Raw genomic sequence first — 6,781 nt, forward strand, 5'->3', positions numbered from 1 at the left:
TTCCTGAAGAAGGGCTTATGCCCGAAACGTCGATTCTCCTGTTCCCTGGATGCTGCCTGACCTGCTGCGCTTTTCCAGCAACACATTTCCAGTGTAGTTGATGCATGAGGGGCATGGCAGATGAAGTTTTAGAATATCTGTGTACTCTCTCTGTCTTGACTTCACTTCTGTGTACTTCTAACCAAGTCTTTCAGCTTTGGGTATCTTGCAAAATAGCGAAAACTTATTTAGGTCAGTCAGAAGCCAAGGACTCCCATGAGTTGGCTGGGATGTTTTATCTTTTGAGAAATGCTTTGATATCTTTTTAAAGCATTCTTTTGCAGAATACCTGTGATTGTCCTTCAGTGAAGTTCAAGTGAATGTAAAATGCTTGGGGACTTTTCTGTCAAGCGTGATAAGAGACTTTATCAATACAGATTCTAACCAACTATTAACTTGCAACCTCATTAGTTTGAGAAGTAAATATTGTATTATATGTGTTAATTGAAGAATGTTGGTTACAATGTGTTGTTGAGCTATGGTTATAATCACGTCTGCAGTAAATGTTTGAATTCACACACCTTCAGCTCAGAGTTTATGAGCTGATTTACAGATGCTATGACCAATCAGGGAGGCAGAAAGTTACCTGGATTCATTTTAGCAGGAGACCATCAGACCCCCTAAGGACTGGGTCTCCTGATATGGTCAGGATCAGGGGGGTGTGACTATGAGGGAGGAAGGTGAGAACACCCAGAACTGGGAGTAAAACAATATGTTGGAGAAAGCCAGATGGTCTGGAAACATTTTTGGAGAGTTAACATTTCAAGTTCACAATGATTGTTTGGAATTGAAAGCAGCTGGAAAATCCTGTTTTGTTTTAATGCTGTAGACAGAGGGAGAAGAGGAATAAGTGACACAGATTTAAAATGCCCAGAGCAAGAGACAAAGGCAGTGAAAATGGTGGTAAAGGAGTGATGGATGTGTAAATTAGGTGTAAATGTTAGCTGTGAAAAGGAGAAAGTAGGTTCATTCTGCTGAGAACAACGCCAACAAGTCACAAAGGAGACGTGGCAGAGATCATGCTCTGAAGTTGTGTAACTGAGTATTGAGTCCCACAGATTGTAAATTGCCTTAGCAGGAAATCAGGTGTGTTCCTCCAGTTTACATTGTATTTCATTGGAACAGTGCCCAGGATGGAAATGCTAATATGTGGTTTATTGAAATGACAGGCAAGTGGAATTTTGGGATCATTCGTACAGGTAGACTGGAGGTAATAGTCCTGTGGAATGCTGATGCTAGAGGGGAAAGAAGGCTGTATTTGGTGATGGAATCCCCCTGGAAGTGTTGGAAATGGTAGAAAGTGATCCTTTGAATGCAGAGACTGTTGGGGTGGAAAGTGAGGATGTGACAGAGATGGAGAAAGTTGTAAAATGGCAGGAAATCCTTACAGGTAGCTGGGTTTGAGGAAGTGTATTCCAGGTAACAACTGAGGGAGTCAGTTTGTAAGTGCTGTTGGTTGATAGCCGTTGTAGAAACTATAAAACCATGGAGAGGAAGGGGAGTGAAGGTATTGTAACTAAATTCACAGATGACCCCAGGATAGCTGGTAAGTTCATATGAAGAAGACAAAAGGAAATTACAAACAGATATGATATGTCAAGTCAGGGTGAAAAGTTGGTATATGGAGCATGGTGTGGCAAAATGTGATGTTACTCCTAGCAGAAATGATAAAAATGCAGAGTTTTACTTAGTTGGAGAATGACTGCAGAATTGCAGATTCAGAAATATTTAGCTTCTCTGGTGCATGAATCACAATAAGTTAATTTCCAGATCTAGCAAGTAATCAAGAAGATTAATGGGATGCTATCCTATATTACATGAAGACAAAGTAAGCATTTATGCTTCAGTTATACAGGGCACTGGTGAGATGACATCTCTAATATTGTCGTCTTATTTAAGGAAGGATTTAAATACATTGGAGGAAGTTCAGAGGAGATTTACTGGGTTGATACCGAGAATAAGTAGCCATGATGTGGTGGAGCTGGTGTTGCACTGTTGGACAAAATTAAAAATCACATGGCACCAGGTTACAGTCCAACAGGTTTATTTGGAAGCACTAACTTTCGGAGCTTTGCTCCTTAATCAGGTGGTTGTGTCTTACCATATACTCCATAACCACCTGATGAAGGAGCAGTGCTCCGAAAGTTAGTGTTTCCAAATAAACCTGTTGGACTATAACCTGGTGTTGTGTGATTTTAGTTTTGAAAAAAAACTAGAGCAAGTGAGTTTTATGCTATGAGGATAGGTTGGACAAACCGGGTATGTTTCCACTGCAGTTTAGAAGAGATGACTTAATTGAAGTGTGCAAGGTCCTGAATAGTCTTGACAAGGTGGATGTGGAGAAGATGTTTTGCCTTGGGTCTGTCCTGAACTAAGGGGCACAGTATTAAAATTAAAGGTTGACATTTCAGGACAGTAATAGAGTTTTTTTTTCTGAGGGTTGTGTGACTTTGGAACTCTGCTTCAGAAGCTGGTGGAGGTGGAGTTATTGAGTATTTTCAAGATGGAGGCAGATTGATCTTGTTAGGAAGAGTAATCAGAGGCTTTTGGGGATAGATGGGAATGTGAAATTTTAAACACAAACAAATTAACCATAATCTTATTGAATGGAGGAACAGACTTGATAGTCCACCTTGTCTACTGTGCTCCTGTTTCATATGTTTGTATAACTGCAACTCCTCTGAACCTTTTGCTTGTGTTGTTGGGGTTTAACAATGGTGAGATGTCTGTTCGAGCAGATTAAATTAATATGATAGCATCCATTTTAGGGAGATAATATAGGGCTTGGGAGGAAATAATATGCAGCAATATTGTGTGCAGTTCTGGCCTTCCTCGCTTAAGAAGGCTGTTGTGAAACTTGGAAAGGTTCCGAAAAGTATTACAAGAATGTTGCCAGGGTTGGAGGATTTGTGCTATAGGGAGAGATTGAACAGGCTGGAGCTGTTTTCCCTGCAGTTTCTGAGGCTGAGGGGTGACTTCAAAGGTTTATAAAATCATGAGGGGCATTGGTAGGATAAATAGAAAAGGTCTTTTCCCTGGGAAGGGGAAGTCCCAGATGTGGAGGGTGAAAGGGGAAAGTTATAAAAGTGTCCTGAGGGGCAACTTTTTCATGCAGAGGGTGGTGCGACTTCAAAGGTTTATAAAATAATGAGGGGCATTGGTAGGATAAATAGACAAGGTCTTTTCCCTGGGAAGGGGAAGTCCAGATGTGGAGGGTGAAAGGGGAAAGTTATAAAAGTGTCCTGAGGGGCAACTTTTTCATGCAGAGGGTGGTGCGTGTATGGAACGAGCTGTCAGAGGAAGTGGTGGAGGCTGGTACAATTACAATATGAATAGGAAGGGTTTAGAGGGATATGGGCCAAGTGCTGGCAAATGTGACTAGATTTATTTACAATATCTGGTTGGCATGAATGAGTTGGACTGAAGGGTCTATTTCCGTGCTGTACATCTGTGACTCTAATATAGTTAACGACTGGGGAATTTGCACAATGATTTTTGGAGGATCTTAAAATGATGGGTAGGGTCCTTAGTTGAGGAAACTGTAGGATCTGTGGTGGAAGATTAAATGATTGGGCAGTGTCTATAAGAGAGAGAGAGTGTACAGAGGCAGTGAGACAGGATTAAATGGCCAGAATAGAGTACATTGTACAGGGTTTATGGGAGGAATGGGCTTGAGGAAACAAAGTAACTGTTCTTCTATTATCTAATGCAGATTTTGCTTGTTAACAGCTTTCATAAGATGTAAATTAATTGTACCATTGCTGACATGATTTAAATGACAGCAGGAAATTAATCTCACAGCGAAAGGTTATTTAACTCAGTATTTACATCATAAATTATAAATGGAAGAATGCTGTACCATGCATGATTTAAAAAAAATTATGGGCCAGTTTCGTTTTCCAACTGAAGGGTCACCTGCAAATTTTCAGATGATGGAGCTTTCTCTCCAATTTGTTTTCCGCAGTTTTTCCGTGATTCTGCTGTGGGTGAGTTTGGGTTAATTTTCATTTATGACTTCTGATATGTCTCAATACATTTACATCTTTGTGAGTGATTGCATCTGTTCTGCCTGTTATGCAAACAGGACAGTGGAAGTTATGGACAAATGATGCAGGTTTTGTTGTCATGATCAGAGGGCTAGTTGGTAGCAACTCAGCCAACAAGCTTGATGAACAACTTGAAAGTAAGACATTTAAGTGTAGGGATAAGGAGAGGTTCTGGTTGTGATATGCTATCTCTTTTTTTCTGCAAGTATCTGAATTTTTCACATGGAACTTGCGTTTATCCAAGCTGCTTGATTTTAATCACCTCTATAACCTGGATCATCTATTGTTCCTTACTTGGGTAACAGCTGTCAGTCATTAGTTCTGTCAACTTTTATCAAGAAGATTATGGGTTCAAGTTTAAACTTAAGGGCCTTGAGCAAACTTCCTAGGCTGACCCTCTAGCACAGCTTACTTGGGAGTATTGCCCTGTAAGGTTTTCTATCCTTGTAGTGAAATGTTAAACCAAGGTCCTGATGGATTATAATTTATCCCAGTGCTGTATTCTCAGAAGAGCAGAGTATCCTGACATATGTTTATCGTTCAACTAAATAGGGAACAGTTCCAATTTGAAAGTTGTAACCTCCTTCCTCTGAAGAACATTTTTTAATTTGACCATTATTGACTATTTTTGTTAACAACCTTGATCAAGGTATTCTGAGTAAGTATTCAGATGAGAAGTGAAACATGTCAAAGATATTTCGAATTAAGCTATTCATCAACATTATTACATACCTCTGGAGCAGGTGGGTCTCAAACTCAGGCCTGCTAGCTCAACGATAGGGGCATGAACACTGCACCACAAGAGCCCCTTTCCAAATCAAATGCAAGATTACAAGCTGCTGTTTACCCTGCTGATTGCTGATGAGAAATGCAAGGCAATGCACACCAATAAATAACAGGTGTGATTGCATAAGGAGTGGCGGATTTTGAAACTAAGATGCAGTAGCAGTGCTATTAGACTTGAAATCTTGCTACATTTCAGGGCGATGATTGCAAAAAAAAAAATTGCCCTTGTGGTGTGTCACTAAATTGACTCAAAGAGAATTGCACTGACACTGTGCAGTCATGTAACCACATTTCAGAGAATTGAGACCTTAATGGAGAATGGTTATGCTGCTAAAAGGCTTGAACGTTGAATCCATTGTGGATTCTTGTTGAAATGACCAGCATTGAAATGACAAGTAGAGAATTGGGAGGGCCTGTTTGTTAATTGACTCCTTCAAAGCAGGAAATATTTCATATGCAATGTTATCACATTATTACTAGTTACCACACAATGTAAGGAGTGTAGCCTTTGGACAGGCACAGTCATTCAGAGTAGTGAAAGGGGCCTCAGTTAGCTAAAAAAAAACCATCAGTCTGAACCATCTCAGAGCACAGTTATTCTCCAGCAAAGTTACAACATTTTGAAATATAATTTCCCCATTGTAGAGAGTACTAGCACAATTACTTTGGGGTTGTACAACTAGATAAACACACAGTGCAATTTGTTCTGTCAAACCTGCTCTGCAATTTTGACAAGCTTCAGTTTGAGATTCCATAGTACCCTTTCTGTATCTTTGTATGAATAAAAGCAAAGTTATCGACGTTTAGGGCATAAGCCTTTCATCAAGAATGGATCATCATCTGCCAGACCATCCACAACCTCATCACCTCTGGGGATCTCCCATCCACAGCCTCCAACCTCATTGACTGTGAACCCTGCACTGCCCGATTCTACCTCCTTCCTAAGATTCACAAACATGCCGGCCTTGGTGACCCATTGTAACAGCCCGGACCTGTCCCACCGAACTCACCTCTTCCTACCTCGACACCATCCTGTTCCCCTTAGTCCAGGAATCCACCACCTACTTTCGTGACACCACCCATGCCCTTCACCTATTCAAAGATTTTCGTTTCCCTGGCCCCCAACGCTTCATCTTCACCATGGACGTCCAGTCCCTGTACACCTCCATCTGTCACGACGAAGGTCTTCAGGCCCTCCGTTTCTTCCTCTCACACTGTCCCAACCAATGCCCTTTAACCGAACTGGTCCTCACCCTCAACAACTTCTTCGAATCTTTCCACTTCCTCCAAACCAAAGGGATAGCCACGGGCAGCCACATGGGACCCAGGCATGCCTGCCGGTTTGCGGATATGTGACACAATCCATCTTCCCACAGTTACACTGGCACTACCCCCATCTGTTCCTCCACAACATCGATGGCTGTATCAGCATCACCTCGTGCTCCCACAAGGAGGTTGAACAGTTCATCAACTTTACCAACACCTTCCACCCCGACCTCAAATTCACCTGGACCATCTCGGACACCTCCCTCCCCTTCTGAGACCTCTGCATCTCCATCTCTGGCGACCGACTGACCACAGACATCTACTACAAGCCCTCTGACTCCCACAGCTACTAGACTACACCTCCTTCCACCTTATCTCCTGTAAAAATGCCATCACTTGTTCCCAATTCCTCTGGTTCCGCCACATTTGTTCCCAGGATGACCAGTTCCACCTAAGGAAGTTCCAGGTGGCCTCCTCCTTCCACGATTGCAACATCCCGTCCCTTCCCTCCACTGCATCTCTTCCACTTCCCGCATCACCAATTTTGAAGCCCACCCCTCCCAACACAACAAGGACAGACCCCCCCACCCCCCCCCCCCCCCCCCCCCCCCCCCCCCCCCCCCCCCACCCCCCCCCCCCCCCCC

At 42.5% G+C, this 6,781-nt stretch overlaps 1 protein-coding gene and 1 long non-coding RNA gene across 2 annotated transcripts in view; one reads left to right on the forward strand and one right to left on the reverse strand.

The window, feature by feature from the left end:
- The window catches only part of LOC122548956, a 14,382-nt gene extending 9,448 nt beyond the window's left edge, over window positions 1–4,934 (reverse strand). Inside the window, exon 1 of the long non-coding RNA XR_006311372.1 lies at window positions 4,818–4,934. This is a non-coding gene — a long non-coding RNA (uncharacterized LOC122548956). The remainder of the gene's footprint in view (window positions 1–4,817) is intronic.
- nbeal2 (neurobeachin-like 2) overlaps window positions 1–6,781 on the forward strand; it is a 239,806-nt gene that overhangs the window by 11,793 nt on the left and 221,232 nt on the right. The window lies entirely within an intron of this gene.

Source organism: Chiloscyllium plagiosum, chromosome 4, assembly GCF_004010195.1.
Source record: "Chiloscyllium plagiosum isolate BGI_BamShark_2017 chromosome 4, ASM401019v2, whole genome shotgun sequence".
In the NCBI taxonomy this organism is placed as follows: Eukaryota; Metazoa; Chordata; class Chondrichthyes; order Orectolobiformes; family Hemiscylliidae; genus Chiloscyllium; species Chiloscyllium plagiosum.